This window comes from Macrobrachium nipponense, chromosome 49 (genome assembly GCF_015104395.2).
Source record: "Macrobrachium nipponense isolate FS-2020 chromosome 49, ASM1510439v2, whole genome shotgun sequence".
Classification (NCBI taxonomy): Eukaryota; Metazoa; Arthropoda; class Malacostraca; order Decapoda; family Palaemonidae; genus Macrobrachium; species Macrobrachium nipponense.
The window spans coordinates 2,848,749-2,861,390 of NC_087224.1; the positions used below are offsets into that span (position 1 = coordinate 2,848,749).

Below are 12,642 nucleotides of genomic sequence, written 5' to 3' on the forward strand. Positions count from 1 at the left end.
GTGAAGGAACAATGACGTTCATTCCAGTATTCTGGAAGTCTGGAATCGTCTTCTAGAGTGTGCTGGAACTATTCTGACGTAGGAATTGGTGGAAATATAAATTTATTGAGTTCAGAGAATGTGGAAGAGGTAATTGGATGTTGAAAGTGTGAAGGAACAATGATGTTCATTTCAGTATTCTGGAAGTCTGGAATTGTCTTCTGGAGTGTGCTGGAACGATCCTGATGTGGGAATCGGTGGGAATTACACAGTTCAGAGAATGTGGGAGAGGTAACTGAATGGTTTGTTTGTGAATATCAAGAAACCTAACAAATACATTTATTTAGTTACACTAATTTTACACTAATTTTAAACACCAAACGTTCCTTTACAACTTACAAACATCAATGAGGCTTTATAGTCTTCACAACATCAATTTAAGACTTTTAAGTCTCACAAACCACCACTTTAAGACTTTATAGTCCTCACAAACATTAATATAAGACTGTATTATATTCACAGGCATCAATTTCAGACCTATAGCCTTCATAAACACCAATTTTTGTTTAAGACTTTATAGCATGTGCAAACTTCAATCTAAGACTTTATAGTCCTTAAAAACATCAAGTTGAGATTTTATAGTATTCACAAACAACAATAAAGCAACAAACATTTCACCTTTAATTTCAAGAATGTCTATAAAAACCTTATAGTCTTCACAAACATCAATTTGAGGATTTATACTCTTCACAAACATCAATAAAAGACTTTATAGCTCTCACAAACACCAATATGAGACTTCTTAAGTCTTCAAATGCATCAATAGAAATTCTACTTTAATTTTGGAAAGTGCCTCATCATCAGTTTTCTCCCCCAAAAGTGCTACCCATCCTCCAGAGTGACCTGGGGCAGTCTGGTGATTACTGAGACTAATTAGGGAATTTTACCTGTCCAGGTGTTTGATCACAGGTGGAAGGGACTCCCATTAACACCTTGTCAACTCCAGTTCTGAACTGGAAGAGGGGAAAAGTGAAGACTAATTGGAACAATGTGCTTCCTTGCTTTTAACCATTTTCTTGCTTGTCAATGAAGAGTTTGGTAATTGTTTTTTTTAATTAGTTTTTTAATGTTGTTGAGTTTATTAGTTGGTTTGTTTTCTTGTGGTTTAATGTCGGTTTAATTGTTGTTGAGTTTATTAGTTTCACAAGGAAGGATATGAATATAGATTTTTATATTTTTTCAGATTTTATTTCTATTTTCATTTCCTTCGTTTGCGTGACATCTCTAACTGTAAAAGAATGATTTCAGAAATTTTATTCACACATACATACACCATATATATATATATATATATATATATATATATATATATATATATATATATATATATAAATATTTGTGTGTCTATATTTTATATTATAATACTTTTAATGAACACATTTAATTGAAAAATAATTAACATATTTCTCTGCATTCAGTCATTAAATCACGTCATAAAATTATACTAATTTCAACTCCCTCTCGGTCGTAACAAAATCAAAACAATTTAAGATACCTTATTATTTTAGAAATTCTCTCTCTCTCTCTCTCTCTCTCTCTCTCTCTCTCTCTCTCTCTCTCTCTCTCTCTCTCTCTCAACAACATAATCCAGCTTCGTCTCACCTTCAGAGAATTAAACTTTAACAGGAGATCTTGTTAAGACGATAGTCCTTAAGGTGAAAAGTCTTTGAGTTTATTTCTCTCGAATTACGATGATAAATATAGAAGCCAGTGTTATTTTACATTTTATGCAAGAAGGAGAAGACAGATTAATGGACTGTTCTAGGTAAAATACCTTGTAAGGAATCTAAAAGAAATTAGATCTCATTCACTGGTTTGCAGAAAAATATAATTCCCCTAAAAAAAAAGATAATTGAATTACATTCACCAGCCCAACTAATATTCATAAGGTGACATCCAACCTCCCTTAAGAAATAGGTCCTCCTTATGTACAACAAGAACTGCCATCATCAGCAGCTTTTTCATTAGTCCCAATCACGTAAAGAAAATATGTCTCTCTCTCTCTCTCTCTCTCTCTCTCTCTCTCTCTCTCTCTCTCTCTCTCTCTCTCTCTCTTTCCAATACCACATCGTTTTCCCCGAGTTGTATTTACACGTTTTTATAACTTTTTTTATTCTCGTTTTTTTATCAGTTTTTTTTTTATTTTCTCTCTTTATTGAGAATGGAATGTCTCTCTACCTGTTCTGTTCCTGGAGCCAGTTTGAGATCTGGTTTTCTCGAAAGAGAGAGAGAGAGAGAGAGAGATAGAGAGGAGAGTTGGGCATTTTTCGTATTCCTGTCAGAAGCATTTTCCCTCGACTTGTAAAAGCCCCTTTTCGGAGAGTATTTACAGATGTTTCTCGTCCTGTCACTGAATGGGGAGTTTCCCCTCTCTCTCTCTCTCTCTCTCTCTCTCTCTCTCTCTCTCTCTCTCTCGTCGCAGAGAGAGAGAAAAGAGGGAGACAGAGAGAGAGAGATGGGGTGAATAAATAGCAAGGTCTTTTTCACATCCTAAATATATGTTTCCAAACTAAAACATAACCCTCACCAACTTAACTGGAACAGAGAAACCATATTCTTAACCGTAAAACTTTAACCTAACCCAATTCTCCCCAGTCTCCATCCTCTCATGTCCCTCCTCCTCCTCCTCCTCATTCCTCTCCTCTTTATACCCTTCTCATTCTCATTCTTCTTCTTCTTCTTCTTCTTGTTTCCAGGAACTGATGAAGAGCAACGTCAGCAGGTCTTCGATTGACATCGACCGTTCGATTTGGCGGGGGAACCACGGAGCCCTGCTCATTTGCAAGCTTTTAGCCAGAACTCACAGACAGGAATAGTCACGAACACTTCCATTCTGGACGTCAGTTGTGAGTTGCCCTGATGTCTGTGTTCTTCTGCGGGGTGTGTGGGAAATCTGTATATTATGATGCATACGTATATAGATGGGGGAAGAGTCAATGTATATGTATATGCATAAGTATCTTAGATTAGCACCTTCACAGAATATATATATAGGTAGGAAGGGAATTTGTGTATATATATTTTCTTGTGTTTGGGAATCATTACATAGTTAAAATTTATACATATATATGATGGATAAAGAGTCAATGTATATGTATATGTATAAGTATCTTAGATTAACACTTACACAGAATACATGTAGGTAGGAAAGGAATTTGTATATATATATATATATATATATATATATATATATATATATTACCTGTGTTTTGGGAATATTACAATAGCTAAATTTATACATATGTAGATGGATAAAGAGTCAATGTATATGGTATAAATATCTTAGATTATCACTTCCACAGAATACGATGCAGGTCGGAAGGGAATTTGTGTATATATATTTTGTGTGTTTTTGGGAATATGTACATAGTTAAATGATTACATATATAGATTGATAAAGAGTCAATGTATATGTATATGAATAAATATCTTAGATTAGCACTTACACAGAATACATGCAGGTAGGAAGGGAATTTTTGTATGTATATTTTCTGTGTTTGGGGAATATTACGTAGTTAAATTTACCCAGACAAAGATGGAGAGTCCATGCATATGTATATTTTATGGATATCTTAGATTTGACCCCTACACAGAATACATATAGGTATGGAAGGAATTTGTGTATATATTTTTCTACTTGCTATTTTTTTTGTGTGTTTGGGAATATTACATAGTTAAATTTCTACATAAAAGATGAAGTCCAGTAATATGCATGAATATCTTAGGATCAACCCCTACACAGAATACCATATAGATAAGAAAGGAATTTGTGTATATGTGTATATTTTCTGCTTTCTATTTTATAAGCATATGGGAATTTTACCATATTTATATGTATACAGACAGAAAAAGTAAATATATGACTATATAGATATATATATATATATATATATATATATATATATATATATATATATGAATATTTTAGATATACATGGAATATATAAAGGTGGGAAGGAATTTATTCATATGTTTATATTCATGGAGAGAGAGTGATATATATGAGTGTAAGTATGACGTGTTTCTACAATAGAATATAAGAATTGGGAGTCTGGTCAATGTAAATGTCCAGAGAGAGAGAGAGAGAGAGAGAGAGAGAGAGAGAGAGAGAGAGAGAGAACTGTTTCATCACAGGATACAGATAAACAGCGAAACGACAATAGAAACAGAAGATATTCGGCTGGAATAACCTTTCAGCCAAATGGCCATATACTATCAAAGGGCAAACTGGAACATAAAGAGAGAGAGAGAGAGAGAGAGAGAGAGAGAGAGAGAGAGAGAGAGAGAGTTAGAGTTCGAAGTTGGGTCAAGGGGAGAGAGTGAAAAAAAAGGGGATTAGGAAATCCGATTAATCCTGCACAACAGGAGAGAAGGTGATGGAACGTAAGAGAGGAGAAAGACAAAAGCCTGATGAAGCAGAGAAAAGACAGCCAAGTGTGAAAAGGGGAGAGAGAGACAGAGAGAGAGAGAGACAGAGAGAGAGAGAGAGAGAGAGAGAGAGAGAGAGAGAGAGAGAGAGAGAGATGTATCCACAGTCTGATTGTTCAGTAAACAAGATAATGCATAATTGTTCTTATCATTACATTATTTGCAAGTAAATCATTAAGATACGAGAGAGAGAGAGAGAGAAGAGAGAGAGAGAGAGAGAGAGAGAGAGAATATGTGTATGCATGCTGTGATTATTCAATACAGTGTAATCATTCATAATTTTCCATCAACATTTGCAAAGTAAACATTCAGATGAGAGACAGACAGAGAAATTGTCAGGTTCACATACATACACTCACATACACAGAAACACCCACATAGGCTAGCTTGTATTAACTAACAGGTGAGACATCTTGGACTATACATAGTCACTTCACCTGAACTGACCAGATGTCCTAATCTATCTTTCTCTCACTCTCTCTTTCTTCCAAAAAAAAAAAAAAACAGTCGCCCCCCGCCTACGCCTCGTCCTGGGCAAATGCTGCAACACGACGGCATCCAGGAACTCATGGACGTCTACTTCCACTGCTCCGTCACTGCCAACCCCAAAGTCTACAAGGTCACGTGGTTCCACAACGTAAGTATAGTCGTAGTGGTAGTAGTAGTAGTAGTAAGAGTATCTTCCCATTTTCTTTGGCTTCATTCATACTCTCCGCGCAGCTCCGTTCACGTTTTCTTCGGGTTTGTTTACGTCGTCCCGTTTTCTTTGCGACGAATTCTTTTTGGGGGGTCGTTTGTTTGTTTCCTATTCTCCCTCATCCCTCATTATTCCCTCAGTCCTCATTCATTCCTAACTCACTCATTCCTCATTTCTCATTTTTTCCTCATTATTCCTCATTCCTCATTCATTCCTCCTCCCTCATTCCCTCTCATTCCTAGGAATCCGAGCTCGGCCTAATTACCTGTTTGTCCAACAGAAGACGTTGAGATTTTTTTTTTTTTTTGAGACTTTAATTAACTGAGTTTTTTTTTTCTTTTCGTGGCAGAAAAAAATAATAATTCCCACGAGAATTTTCGTCATATTTCTTGCGACGGTTGCGTGTGGGTTTTTTTTTCTTTTTTATTATACGTCGCTGAATATTTACAAAAAAAGGGTAGTTTAATTTTTTCAAAAGAGAAAGAGTGTTTTTTTTATATTGAAGGATGTTTTGTATAGAAACAAATAGTTTATTCGTCTAGGAATATTTACGAAAAAAAGACATTATAATTTTTTCAAAAGAGAAAGGGGGATTTTTTATATTGAAAAAAATTTTTTTTATAGAAAAATGTAGTTTTTTTATTCGTCCCTGAATATTTACAAAAAAAATAATTTTAACTTCTTAACAGAAAGCTTTTTTTAAATATTTAAAGAAGTTTTTTATTGAGAAAAAGAATTTTTTTATATTGAATGAATTTTTTAAAAAGAAAAAGTAGTTTTTTTTTTTTTATAATATTGAAAGTTTTTTAAGGGAAAAAGAAAGGGTGTTTTTTTATAAAGAAAAATGCATTTTTTTTCACTGATGATAATTTTATTAAATTTTAAAAAACTAAACCTTTAAAAATAGATTAACATAAAAAATATCAAAAACAAAAATATCATTAAAAAACATAAACGAATCAATTAGAATACCACCGAAAAAATAAAAAGAAACTCAAAAATTAATTTTTCACTGATGATGATTTTTATTCAATTAAAAAAACTAAATCTTTGAAAATGACATTAAAATACCAAAAAAGATATCAAAATAAAAAAAAACAAAAAAAAACAGTGAAAAACAGACAAATGTATTAGACAACCAAAGAAAAAAAAAATTTATTTATCATTGATGATAATCTTATTCAATTAAAAAAAACTAAACCATTAGAAAAAACTTTAACAACAACAAAAAATATCAAAAACAAAACATTGAAAAAACATAGACGAATCAATTAGACAACCAACGAAGAAAAAAGGGATAAAATAAAAAAATAAAGACATTCAAGAAGTTCTGAAGATTCCAAGAGATTGTTAGCTCATTCCCTGGGGGAGTCTCAGGGAGCCATTCCAACTGCTGCAGCCTAGGCACTGAGGCACGTTCCCGCCGCCCCATTGGAATCGGGAACCGGACGGGAATTTGAATTTACTCATTAAGAGTACTCGGTGAATGTCCTGACTCTAACCCCCCCTTCCCCTCCCCGCATTAGGTCCCCATACCTAGCCCAGGCTAGTCTTAGCCTCCCCAGAAAGGGGGACTTCAGTGATAAGATTCTTTGGGGTCCTGAGTTGAATTTTGGTGATTTTTTTTTTTTTTTTTTTTTTTTTGCTCTATCACAGTCCTCCAATTCGACTGGGTGTATTTATAGTGTGGGGTTCCGGGTTGCATCCTGCCTCCTTAGGAGTCCATCACTTTTCTTACTATGTGTGCCGTTTCTAGGATCACTCTTCTGCATGAGTCCTGGAGCTACTTCAGCCTCTAGTTTTTCTAGATTCCTTTTCAGGGATCTTGGGATCGTGCCTAGTGCTCCTATGATTATGGGTACGATTTCCACTGGCATATCCCATATCCTTCTTATTTCTATTTTCAGGTCTTGTATTTATCCATTTTTTCCCTCTCTTTCTCTTCAACTCTGGTGTCCCATGGTATTGCGACATCAATGAGTGATACTTTCTTCTTTCTTCTTGATTTTGTCAATCAACGTCACGTCTGGTCTATTTGCACGTATCACCCTATCCGTTCTGATACCATAGTCCAGAGGATCTTTGCCTGATCGTTTTCTATCACTCCCTCAGGTTGGTGCTCGTACCACTTATTACTGCAAGGTAGCTGATGTTTCTTGCACAGGCTCCAGTTTGAGGGCTTTTGCCACTGAATCATGCCTCTTTTGTACTGGTTCTGTGCAAGTGCCGGGCATTCACCTTGCTATGTGGTTTATGGTTTCATTTTTTCGTATTGCACTTCCTACATATGGGAGAGATGTTATTTCCGTCTATCGTACTTTGAACATATCTGGTTCTTAGGGCCTGATCTTGTGCCGCTGTTATCATTCCTTCAGTTTCCTTCTTTAGCTCTCCCCTCTGTAGCCATTGCCAATTGTCATCGCTGGCTAGTTCTTTAGTCTGTCTCATGTATTGTCCGTGCATTGGTTTGTTGTGCCAGTCCTCTGTTTCTCTCTGTCTTTCTCCTGTCTCTGTATATTTCTGGGTCTTCGTCTACTTTATTAGTCCTTCTTCCCATGCACTCTTTACCACTCGTCTTCACTGGTTTTCAGATATTGCCCCAGTGCTCTGTTTTCAATGTTGACGCAGTCCTCTATACTTAGTAGTCCTCTCCCTCCTTCCTTTCGTGTTATGTATAGTCGCCCGTATTTGCTCTTGGGTGTAGTGCTTTGTGTATTGTCATTTGTTTCCTGGTTTTCTGATCTATGCTGCGGAGTTCTGCCTTCGTCCATTCCACTATTCCTGCGCTGTATCTGATTACTGGCACTGCCCATGTGTTTATGGCTTTTATCATATTTCCTCCATTGAGTTTGACTTGAGTATCGCCTTGAGTCTCTGCATATATTCTTTCCTGATCGTGTCTTCATCTCTTGGTGTTTTATATCTCCTCCTTCCATTATTCCAGGTATTTGTATCCTGTCTCTCTATGTGTTTGATGTTGCTCCCATCTGGTAGCTTTATCCCTTCAGTTCTCGTTACTTTGCCTTTTTGTATGTTGACTAAGGCGCATTTTTCTATTCCAAACTCCATCCTGATGTCCCCAGATACAATCCTTACAGTCTGGATTAGGGTATCTATTTCCTTGATGCTCTTACCATACAGCTTGATGTCGTCCATGAACATCAGATGGTTTTTGATTTTGTTGCCTCTTTTCTTGAGTTGGTACCCGGCATCCATCTTCGTAGTACTTTTTTTATATTTTATTATTATTATTATTATTATTATGATTATTATTATTATTTTATTATTATTATTATATTATTATTATTATTATTATTATTATTGTTTTTTTTTTTTGTTTTTTTTTTTCTCTATCACAGTCCTCCAATTCGACTGGGTGGTATTTATAGTGTGGGTTCCGGGCCGGGTTGCATCCTGCCTCCTTAGGAGTCCATCACTTTTCTTACTATGTGTGCCGTTTCTAGGATCACACTCTTCTGCATGAGTCCTGGAGCTACTTCAGCCTCTAGTTTTTCTAGATTCCTTTTCAGGGATCTTGGGATCGTGCCTAGTGCTCTTATGATTATGGGTACGATTTCCACTGGCATATCCCATATCCTTCTTATTTCTATTTTCAGATCTTGATACTTATCCATTTTTTGTTTTTTCTCTCTTTCTCTTCAACTCTGGTGTCCCATGGTATTGCGACATCAATGAGTGATACTTTCTTCTTGACTTTGTCAATCAACGTCACGTCTGGTCTGTTTGCACGTATCACCCTATCCGTTCTGATACCATAGTCCCAGAGGATCTTTGCCTCATCGTTTTCTATCACTCCTTCAGGTTGGTGTTCGTACCACTTATTACTGCAAGGTAGCTGATGTTCTTGCACAGGGCTCCAGTGGAGGGCTGTTGCCACTGAATCATGTCTCTTTTTGTACTGGTTCTGTGCAAGTGCCGGGCATTCACTTGCTATGTGGTTTTATGGTTTCATTTTTTCGTATTGCACTTACCTACATATGGGAGAGATATTATTTCCGTCTATCGTAACTTTGAACATATCTGGTTCTTAGGGCCTGATCTGTGCCGCTGTTATCATTCCTTCAGTTTCCTTCTTTAGCTCTCCCCTCTGTAGCCATTGCCAATTGTCATCGCTGGCTAGTTCTTTAGTCTGTCTCATGTATTGTCCGTGCATTGGTTTGTTGTGCCAGTCCTCTGTTCTTTCTGTCTTTCTCCTGTCTCTGTATATTTCTGGGTCTTCGTCTACTTTTATTAGTCCTTCTTCCCATGCACTCGTTTAGCACTCGTCTTCACTGGTTTTCAGATATTGCCCCAGTGCTCTGTTTTCGATGTTGACGCAGTCCTCTATACTTAGTAGTCCTCTCCCTCCTTACCTTTCCTTTGTGTTATGTATAGTCTGCCCGTATTTGCTCTTGGTGTAGTGCGTGTATTGTCATTTGTTTCCTGATTTCTGATCAATGCTGCGGAGTTCTGCCTTCGTCCATTCCACTATTCCTGCGCTGTATCTGATTACTGGCACTGCCCATGTTTATGGCTTTTATCATATTTCCGGCGTTGAGTTTGACTTGAGTATCGCCTGAGTCTCTGTATATATCTTTCCTGATCGTGTCCTTCATCTCTTGGTGTTTTATATCTCCTCCTTCCATTATTCCCAGGTATTTGTATCCTGTCTCATCTATGTGTTTGATGTTGCTCCCATCTGGTAGCTTTATCCCTTCAGTTCTCGTTACTTTGCCTTTTTGTATGTTGACTAAGGCGCATTTTTCTATTCCAAACTCCATCCTGATGTCCCCAGATACAATCCTTACAGTCTGGATTAGGGTATCTATTTCCTTGATGCTCTACCATACAGCTTGATGTCGTCCATGAACATCAGATGGTTGATTCTGTTGCCTCTTTTCTTGAGTTGGTACCCTCCCGGCATCCATCTTCTGTAGTACTTTTGTCATGGGAATCATGGCTACTACGAAGAGTAGTGGGGACAGTGAGTCACCCTGGAAGATCCCTCTCCTGATATTAAACCTCTGCAAGTCTTATTCAGAGCTTGTAAGTATTGTATTCCAGTGCGCATTGTATTTTTGAGGAAGCTGATGGTATTTTCCTCTGCCCCATATATTTTCAGGCATTCTATTAGCCATGTGTGTAGTATCATGTCGAAGGCTTTCTTATAGTCTATCCATGCCATGCTTAGGTTGGTTTTCCTTCTCCTACTGTTCTTCATTTTGTGCCCCTACACTTCCTTCTGCAGCCTTTCTGTTGGTGGGGGTGATGTGTTTGTCTCCTCTAGGTAGTTGTATAGCCTTTCACTGATGATACCTGTTAGTAACTTCCACATTATTGGTAGGCAGGTGATAGGCCTGTAGTTACTGGCTATATTTCCCTTACTCTTGTCTTTTTGTACTAAGGATGTTCTTCCTGTGGTCATCCATTTTGGGTGCTTGGTGATTTGAGATACAATGCTGGAGTTGTTCTGCTATTCGTGGGTGTAGGGCCTTGAAGTTTTTGAGCCAGTATCCATGGACTTCATCGGGACCTGGGGCTTTCCAGTTTGGCATTTTCTTTAGTTGGTGTCTGACTGTGTCTGTCGTGATCTCTGTGAATCTTTGTTTTATTCTCCCTGTTTCTTCTTCCTTGACTTCCTGGCGCCATGTTGCATGTTTGTTGTGTGATACCGGATTGCTCCTATGTTTTCCCATAGTCTCTTACTTGGTTCAGCTTCAGGAATTTCTGGTGGTTGTTCTTCCCCCCCCTCTTAGTTGGCTGTATAGTCTTTTTCTGGTTGGTTTCCGAATAGTTTGTTCTGTTGGTATCCCTTATTCCTGTTCATGTACCGTTGGATCTTGTGTGCTTTGGCCTTAAGCCTCTGTTTTACATCTTCTATTGTGTTGTTTAGTCCCCTCTCTTGTACTTTGTATTTCTCGTTGAGTTCCTCCTTGTTTTTCTTGCTTCTTAGTTTTTCCTTTTTTTCCGCCATCTCTTTCAGTTTACTCAAGTCAGATCTCATCACCATGATTTGTGCTTTTCCAGGCGCCTTTTCCAAGGAGGTTGCTGTTTTGGTTTCTGTTGGGTTGGTTGTGACGGTGGTGTTGGTGTTCGAATCCCCATCAGTTCTGCTATTATTATTATTATTATTATTATTATTATTATTATTATTATTATTAATTATTATTATTATTATTATTATTATTATTATTATTATTATTATTTGGAAAAGTAAATCCACCGATAGTGTCTTGATTTTTATTTGAAATATATAAAATAACAAAAATCAAGACAAACTCCTGTAGATTTACTTTTCCATTTTATTGCCTCATGCGATTATGAATTTTTCTTTGAATTATTATTATTATTATTTTGTCTATCACAGTCCTCTAATTCGACTGGATGGTATTTATAGTGTGGGGTTCCGGGTTGCATCCTGCCTCCTTAGGAGTCCATCACTTTTCTTACTATGTGCGCCGTTTCTAGGATCACACTCTTCTGCATGAGTCCTGGAGCTACTTCAGCCTCTAGTTTTTCTAGATCCTTTTCAAGGATCTTGGGATCGTGCCTAGTGCTCTATGATTATGGGTACGATTGCACTGGCATATCCATATCCTTCTTATTTCTATTTTGTCAAGATCTTGATATTTATCCATTTTTCCCTTTCTTTCTCTTCAACTCTGGTGTCCCATGGTATTGCGACATCAATGAGTGATACTTTCTTCTTGATTTTGTCAATCAACGTCACGTCTGGTCTATTTGCACGTATCACCCTATCTGTTCTGATACCATAGTCCCAGAGGATTTTTGCCTGATCGTTTTTCTATCACTCCTTCTGGTTGGTGCTCGTACCACTTATTACTACCAGGTAGCTGGTGTTTCTTGCACAGGCTCCAGTGGAGGGGCTTTTGCCACTGAATCATGCCTCTTTTTGTACTGGTTCTGTGCAATGACCGGCATTCGCTTGCTATGTGGTTTATGGTTTCATTTTTCGTATTGCACTTCCTACATATGGGAGAGATGTTGTTTCCGTCTATCGTTCTTTGGACATATCTGGTTCTTAGGGCCTGATCTTGTGACGCTGTTATCATTCCTTCAATTTCCTTCTTGAGCTCTCCCCTCAGTAGCCATTGCCACGTGTCATCGCTGGCTAGTTCTTTAGTCTGTCTCATGTATTGTCCGTGCATTGGTTTGTTCTGCCATTCATTATTATTATTATTATTATAACTATTATTATTATTATTATTATTATTATTATTATTATTATTATTATTATTATTATTATTATTATTGGAAAAGTAAATCCACCGTAGTGTCTTGATTTTGTTATTTGAAATATATAAAATAACAAAATCTAGACAAACTCCTGTGGATTTTCTTTTCCATTTTATTGCCTCATGTGATCATGAATTTTCATTGAGTTATTATTATATTATTATTATTATTATTATTATTATTATTATTATTATTATTATTATTATTATTATTATTATTAC

The 12,642-nt window shown here is 36.7% G+C and overlaps 1 pseudogene; it reads left to right on the forward strand.

Annotated features, from left to right (window-relative positions):
* The window catches only part of LOC135205181 (hemicentin-1-like), a 74,505-nt pseudogene that overhangs the window by 26,349 nt on the left and 35,514 nt on the right, over positions 1–12,642 (forward strand).